The sequence below is a fragment of the Adiantum capillus-veneris genome, chromosome 1, assembly GCF_014529385.1.
Source record: "Adiantum capillus-veneris isolate H3 chromosome 1, ASM1452938v2, whole genome shotgun sequence".
NCBI classification, from domain to species: domain Eukaryota; kingdom Viridiplantae; phylum Streptophyta; class Polypodiopsida; order Polypodiales; family Pteridaceae; genus Adiantum; species Adiantum capillus-veneris.
Genome location: NC_140931.1, coordinates 53,819,962 through 53,828,423, shown reverse-complemented (window position 1 = coordinate 53,828,423; position 8,462 = coordinate 53,819,962). Strand labels below are relative to the sequence as shown.

The window sequence follows — 8,462 nt, the reverse complement described above, 5'->3', positions numbered from 1 at the left end:
TATTGTATTGGCAAAATTGTTGTTTTCAGTATTAATGGTTGACATGAAGCAAATGAGGCTAAGGAATCTTGGCGATAGTTTACCTAGATAACATTCATTTATTATACTACTATAATGCCATCGTGATATGCTCAAGCCAGAGTTGTTCTTTTTTGTTTAATTACTACATAGAAATCTATTTCATTGCTAATTAATAGCAATAATAATGCAATAACATTTGGGTGCATAGCTCAGTTGGTAGAGCATTGGCTTTTTAATCTAATGGTCGCAGGTTCAAGTCCTGCTACACCCAGACTTGAGACTTATAGTAATGTAATGATTATGTTTGTTTGTGTGCAAAAAAGATCACTCCGCTTCGGCCTGTTGTGTTAAAGGGGCCATCTATAGTGGCTAGTTGTGCAGTTAAATTGCCCCTTGCATCCACTTGTAGCCTTAACATCATCCATTTGAAAGCGCGCTTGCTAAACTGCCGCCGACCGGAGGGGAAAGCTGGCTTGCTTGCTTTCCTTAGTGATAGATAGAGAAATCATTGGGCCTGACCTCGTAGTCGTAGTGCTATTGTTGGTTCCCCTTCTGCGCCATACCGAGCCAATCACAACGCGTTGTAATGGTATAGTGGAATAATCTTTAAAATGCAAGGCAAAATCATAAACTTTGAAAAACGACAGAAAAGAGAAAAAAAACACCCAATCCTTGGGCTGTGCTTGAGGGTTCGAAAAGGAAGTATTTCCCTCTGGAACTGGCGTATCGTAAACTGGAGGGACTTTTTGTAAAAGGAAACTGCACTAGTTTTTATGCCATCATACTTGTCTTTACCTGGTTCTTTAGATTTAAGCAAGTCACCTATTCTTAGTTGTGCGGGCATCCGGTTTTTTAATTGCAGTTTTATATGAAATTCACTTTTATGCCCAAACTATACCATTCTTTCTCTAAGGCGTGACCCTTCGAGCTTGAATGGACCCAATTGGCCTCTAGATCCTTATTGATTCAATCTACGACCCTTTCTTTTTTTGATTTGGGATTATTGTCTTTATTTCATAGTAAAGACTTAAATTATAAGTTTATGGTTAAACTTTTCACGCAAGCGAAGCAAAATGAACTTTAAAGCGAATAGATTAAATAAAGGATGGCGTTGTCGAAAGGTAAGACAAAGATTCTTGCCGTTCTTTTTTGACAATTTCTTTTCGCTACTTCGAAATTAACCGAAAGGGCAAAGCCCTTCTCTACCTGGCTACAATGACTCGCTTTTCCCCTGAGTGCATTGCTGGCTTGTTCAAAGGTAAGCTAGAGCAGAGCGATCTTGAAGGCCACAGTCCTTGCCTATTAGCGTAATATGGGTAAGGTTACCGGATCATTGATTGTCTAGCCTTTGCATCGTTTCATTTCGTAGCCAAAGCGGCCTAGGATTATTGATTGCAGGGCCTGGCGCGAATGGGCAAAAAGCGGGCTCTATCCGCGAGTCGGCGCTCACTAACGAGGCCTTGTGCTCAACAGGGCCACTGGGCTGTGGGGCAAGGGACGACCCAACCAAGCGTAAGGTTACGGACCGAAGTAAACTTGTTAGCCGGCTCCCGTTGTGCCTGGCCCTGTACTACACATCCTTTTCGTTTCTGCATACATTGTCACCTATCCTGTTCGCGGCTTCGATGAACCGCAGATTCAATCCACAGCAGCCATTCCATCTACGCAGAGTTTCAAGCCCGTAGACGTTAGCCAACGCTCATTTTTCGGATCAAAAAGGCTGAATCTCGGCTTAATCACCACCTTTCGGGATTCTTTGAAGTGAGTTCAAAGGCTTGGATAGGCCATTTGGTTTATGTAGCTATTCCCGAAGCGAAGGGCGGACATGTTAGATGGAACGACTTATTAACTACCGCTTCGCATCCCCAGGGATTAGGACCGTTTTTTTTCGGGTCAGTGGAGCGTTATTCACAAAAATCCCGACTCCAACACTCATTTGTTTCAAATAGCACTGTGCGGGGTGGGAAACAGCTATTCTAACTTTTTTAAGTTAGCATTTGCAGACTCAAAGTTTGTTTGTGGTTAACTGATATTGCTTATCACTACTTGGCAATAGCCGTTGTGTTTGTAATTGCTGGCCAGTAGTACAGGACTAACAAAGGTATTGGATATAGCATGAAGGAAATTTTAGATCTTTCTATTTCCCCAGGAGGGCAGTTGGGACGTGGACACAAGGGACTTTACGATACGATGAAGAATTCCCTTCACTTTCAATTGGGACTCGCTTAGCTGTTTTGAAGGTCATCACTTCCCTCGTCGCGCAATATATGTATTTCCTACCCGCTTATGCTTTCATAGCACAGGATTTTACAAACCCAAGCCGCGCGCGCTATATAACACATCACTAATACATTGCCGGGTTTATTATGGCAAAAGCTAAAACGGAGCCATCTGTTTTTTCAGAGATTACGATTTTAAGCAAAAATAGAGATAATGTCTTAGCAAGAATGCTAGAGCACAAAAGAAGCAATAATATCTTACTTAAGTTAGGCTAGCTTCTTTTTGGGGTTTCATACGTTAGGTCTTTCTGTTTACAACGACGTCATATTGGCCTTTTCTTTAGGACTCCGAAAAACAGATTCTAATTGAACTGTATTTGCTCAGTGGATCCAATTGGCTCATAGTAAAGCTTCGTATGGTTTTGACGTGCTTTTATCTTCTAAGATAGTCCGGCAAGTAATGTAATGCCAGTCGGAGCTTGTGGTTACCTGGTTGGTTAGATGCTGTTAACAGCAACAGCAATTCATTATTTTTAACGATTGGTCTTGGGGATTTTTAGTGAACTATGCCATTTGCTTCAGGCTTATACACAACTACGTTAATTTTGATAAAAGGACGGATAAAAAAGAATTTGATTACAGCTTTCCGTTACTGTGTCTTTAAAATTCCTCGTATTCTAGGCACTCTCTATAACCCTTCCCTACTAACGATGCACAATACGATAACTTTTAGGATTGTTAGGTGCCTGCCTTTCAAGAGCTGCAGCAACCTAGTTGCAATTGATGCGGTGAGCTCGACTAGTGCTTTTCTAACGCTATTGCCGGCCCTACTGTTAATGCGCGAGATAATTACTTTGGGTTCATTGAGCTGGAAATCCCACCGACATATGCAGTGCAACGAGTCAATTTAATCGAAGCAGAGCTTCACACTCAGTTTAAGAGCGAGCTCCCTTCAGTCCAAAGCAAGGCTTAATAAATGCATTGCAAATGCGGTTTTATTCAATTTAATCGAAGCAGAGCTTCCTTCAATCTAATAGCAGCTCCCTTCGGTCCAAAGTAAGGCTTTAAGTCTCCTTTGGGGTCCTATAAAGCAGTATACATTACCCCTACTATGCAGTATTTACTACTTAGGGCTATTCAAGGATTGTCAACATGGGAGGCTAAGGCAGGTGTCCCTCCCACGTAAGAGCCATGTATCACACTGGTAAGATTAGTATCGTCTATTATCGGATTAAGACCCTCCTAATGGCAGGGTAATGTAAGAAAGCCTCTTTATCTTTGGCAGCCTGTGAGAGATTTTTTTCCTCTATATTCCATGCTTTCATTTGCCTGCAAGCCACATAATACAAATGCAGAGCAGTGGCTTAGTTAATCTCACTAGAATTGCACTTAGTGATGAGTCATCAATAATGTGGCCATTGTCTGCAGTGGTGTGTACATTGCACGGTCTACTGCTGGTCTGTAAGTTGGTGACAGGGCCGCTGTACGCCTGGCCCAGGCTTAAAGCATTTATGCTTGCTGATACCACATTTAAAAGGGATAGCACATGACACATAAGCAAAATTGAGGCTTTGGCTTTTTAACAGAAAATCGATTTAATGGCAAAGACTTTCACGGCTCGATAGAACAGGCTGCTATAAGACTGGAAGCCCAACCTACTTAACTCAGGGGTTAGAGTATCGTTTTCATACGGCGAGAGTCATTGGTTCAAATCCAATAGTAGGTAACACTTCTTAGATACCGCGATTACTAGGACTAAATCGGTATTAAATCGGTACCTAATATAATAAGAGAAGTTTCACTGTATACAAGACATGTTGCACGCATAGCACCGTAATATGTACGTAGAATATAGGATTTTGCGTGCGCTAGATCGAAAAGGGCTAAACGGTGTTGAAGCTTATAATTTGGCTTTAGCTTTGTTGTTGTTGTTTCTAATGTAGCTGTTGTTGTATAGGGTGTCTTAACAGTATCCCTGTCATCGTAAAGTTCTATTTGCTACAAAACGAATCCTCTCTTCTTCTTGGGGAGTGTTCACCTGGTCCAGCAAGCGCATGCCATGGATGGGCATAGTGATTAGTTTTCCTCTAAGCGATCTTAGGCGATGACCTTGTCATAGCCGATAGTAGGGTCGCTTAGCCATATGCTTAAGCGTCTAGCATTGGCTCGGCGAAGTATCTTATGTTTTGGAAGAGATCGTTTGAGTTTGCCTTGCAGTGGGGTGGGGTGTGTGCCGCTAAAGTGTCTAACAGCTCTCGACTCCAGCTCATTACATGTTCACTTTACCTTTTTTTTGAACCGCCACCTATTAATGCATGAAAACTACTCTTAGCCTCTGCCGCCGCCACAGAAGCATCCTTTGATCTGCTTAGCGAGTGCCTTCACAAATCGACAAAGGCGGCATTTGTTGTTGTTGTTATTTCCATTTCCACCAGCCGGCGATTGCTCGGCGACTCAAGGATAGGAGGAAGGGGGCCATTTTAGAGATGAGAAAGAAAAGAATTACTATAATTATAAAGAATAGGAATACTAATTTTAGAACGGCCACCGGCTCAAAGGATATGAAAAAGTGCGGGAGGCCGGGGACAACTGAAGAAAGGCAAAAAAAGAGCAGTGTTACTTAATTCTGTTTTCTTCTCTTCCAAACATCTCCTTCAGTTTTTCTTATTATTTTACGTAAATACAAAAACAACTTTTCCAGCTTTTCAAAAAGAAACATGATAATAAAATACAGAAAAAAGAATAAAAGAGCCATTTATCCAGTAATAACGTATAGTGCCTCCACTAGTTAACATCCAATCCACCTAAAAGTAAGCGATCAAGTAAAAGACAGCAAAACATTCTTTAGTAAATTGGTCAAAAACTTAAACTCCGTACTGCGGAAATGTTAAGGAAAAGTAGGGCCAATAATGACACAAAGACTGGTCCTATAGCGGCCACTCCTCCTAATTTGTTAGGGATACTTCACAAAACAGCATGAATTGATAAGGAATACCATTCTAGTACAATATGAGCCAGAATGAACATCGGATTCGCAGGCATATAATTGTCAGGGTGTCCTAAGACATTAGGTGCATAGAAGAGCCACCCAAATGAAAACACAAATAGCAAATGCTAGGCCGACTACTAAATTCTTTAGCGAAAAATAGGATAAAAGAGCGATTTTATCCACAGAAGACTTTAGACATAAATCTTCATTTGTGGTGGAACTTTTTCTTTTGATAAATGGAACTCTACGAGTTGGATTATGGTTTTAAATTGTTTTAACATTGACAGGAACCACCTGCGCAATAGTTCTGGCGAGATCCATGTATAGTGAAGGTTGCAAGGCTGTGGCTGGTGGAATGAATGCAATGGATTGAGAAAGGGCATCGATATGGCTGTTGATTCTGTTGTTACTTATCTCAAAAGCAGGGCTAGAATGATCAGCACATCAGAGGAGATTGCCCAGGTGTGGTCTTAAAGCCTCATCACGCTCTAAAGTTCTTCTGTTAGTTTAGTTGTCTGCTTTTCTCTATCATTGCATACAAATTGTGTTTACTTTTATAATTCCAGAAAAAAAAAGTGGTGCTACCTAATGTGTGCATGTTTTTTCATATGCGATACTTGCTACAGAAGCTGTTGTTGGAACAGCTATAAAGTCATGCTTTACATCTGAGAGTAGGCTTACCTGAAGAATACCTTGTAAAGATATTGGTAGTTAAACTGCGATGCATGCTCAAATTGAGGAGCCTTGAAAGCTCTTCATGTGAGTCCACCTGATGGCATCTTTATGATCCTCTGAATGAGGCAAATTGTCTGGAAAATAGCCTCAACTATCATGGGTGGAGTAGCTAACTCTGTTCTAATAATGTCGTGTGGTACTGAGGGCTTTCTCTGGAACAAGCAATATCATATATATCTGTGGTCTCTAAATCTGGGTCCATGAGGTGGCTGATAATCCAGGGGCCTGTAGTGCGTACAATCCTTCGATACCCACCTTGAAGAGTTGCATTTTGTGGATTCTTCCATATCCATTTTTGGTTTTTTCAGTCCTGTACATCCTGCGAGATAGGCTATTTCTAGCATGCCCAAGGTTATATTGTACTCAGATATATATATATATATATATATATATATATATATATATATATATATACACACATATATATGTGTATATATATATACACATATATATGTGTGTGTGTGTGTATATAGATAGATAGATAGATATGAAATGAAATGAAATGAAATGTTATATTAACGTCTTCAAAAGCCAAAGTGACCTATGAACCAGAAAGTTACAATGTGGTGGATCTGATACAAAGTCAAAGTCAGAGTAACAAGATGACAACAATGACAAAAATGAAATGACAAATGTCACAATAAAATACTATGGAATCCTAAACTACTAGGCGTGAACAGCAGCTAGCTGGGATAGCTAGATCACAAGAGATCTAGCATCGGTCGCTGGCGGATCTCATCAATCTCCTCCATGGTCAGTAGTCTGGCCGGGCGTCGTGTATGTCGAGCCAAAGTGATCCGAATCCTCCGATGCAGCCTCCGCCGATGCTGTGTAGTCCTTCGCAGTCGTGGGCGTCTGGATCTTCCCAGCTCAGTCGCTCGGTCGATCAGTGTGCCTTTGGTGTGAGACGACGAGCTCTGCTGTGGTAGTAACTCCTCCGGGTGTCCAGTCGTACCTCTAAAGAAATCTGTGATCTGTCTCTGGGACTGGCTAGCCTCTCCTCTCATCAGGCTCTCTATGTCTGCGTAGCTCGAGCAAAAACAAACCCAAGCATCTTTGATCCTCGTACTGCATGACTCTGGAGAATGGTCCAAAGCCCTCTCTGAACAAGCAATGGAAGCGGCCTCGTATCTTGTAGTAGACGGGGCAGTGGCATGTGTAGTGCAACTCTGTCTCAAGCTCGATGTCACACAGGGGGCATGTCCCAGCCTTTGCTGGTACTCCGCTGTATCTCCCAGTCTCGATCCGCAGCTGGTGTGAAAATGTACGTATTTGGCCGATAGCACATCGTATCCCATGAGACAAGTGGGTGTCCATGTATCTGGGCCTCGTCACAAAGCCATCAACCGTAAGTTGGAGGAGATGCTCTCTGTAGAAATCCATCTTCGTGCCCGGCTCCTGTGCTGGCTGTATCCATGTCCTCCTGGTGTCTAGCTGAGTCAAGTCCTGGCGGATGAGCCTGGTGATCTCGGACTGTGTAAGAGTCAGAGAGGGTGCATGCAGTGAATACTGGAAGGGAGGCAATCTGTCTATGCTGAACCCATGCGCCTGAAACCATGATGTCATCTCCCCATACCAGCATGCTATATCTCCCTACATGGCTAACTGTTGAGAGGACTCAAGTGCAAGGCGGGCATATCTGTCTCGGGGACGTTCCCACATGGGGTGTATGAAGGAGACCGATCTGGTGAGCGCCTCAACCACTAGTGGGGGGGCAGCTAGCTCTGCTCGAACAATAGCACGTGGTACTGAGGCCTTGGCTCTAATGAACCGCGAGATCATAGAGACCAGAGGCTTCTCCATGTCCCCCCATCCATCACTGCGGCCTGTCCTCCCGTGATGATCTAATGAAGGTCCCCAGATCTCAGCTCCATAAAGCAATGCAGAAGCCACCAGAGTGTCAAAGAGCCAGAGCTTCATCCTAGGCTCCAGAAACTGAACCTGTGAACACATCCTTTCCAATCTACCCAATGCTGCATGGGCTCTGGTCAGTCTAGTCTCTGCTGCCCTCCTCAATGAAAATGATGGCCCACTAAAAACCACTCCGATTTAAGTGTACGCATCTGTATACTCCACAGTCTCCTGGCCGTATGTGAATGCTGGTGCTGACCTCCTGATCCACTGTGGGGTGGTATTAAATACCATGACCTTGGTTTTACCAAGGTTGACGGACAAACCACTTTCCTGAGCAAACCTATTCAAAGCATCCAAGTGACGTTGCATCCCCTTCGGAGAGTCGGAGATCAACACAATATCATCAGCATATGACAATAATGGAATCCATGTCCCTGCCAGCTGTGCACCTCTATCAGCATCTCTCTCAATGTAGTCAGACACCTCATCCACATACATACCAAATAGAGTAGGAGAGAGCGGGCAGCCCTGCTTCACCCCAATAGTGGAGTGAATCGGTGTGGATAGACCCTCTGAGGTGCGTACCTGCCCCACTACTGACCTGTATAATGCCATGACCCCCAAATGAGCTTTGTGGGTACTCC

At 43.1% G+C, this 8,462-nt stretch overlaps 1 non-coding gene across 1 annotated transcript; it reads left to right on the top strand.

The window, feature by feature from the left end:
- Nucleotides 1-219: 219 nt before the first annotated feature.
- On the top strand, nt 220-292 carry TRNAK-UUU (transfer RNA lysine (anticodon UUU)). The gene has a single exon. It is a non-coding gene; the product is annotated as a tRNA-Lys (tRNA).
- Nucleotides 293-8,462: the final 8,170 nt, after the last annotated feature.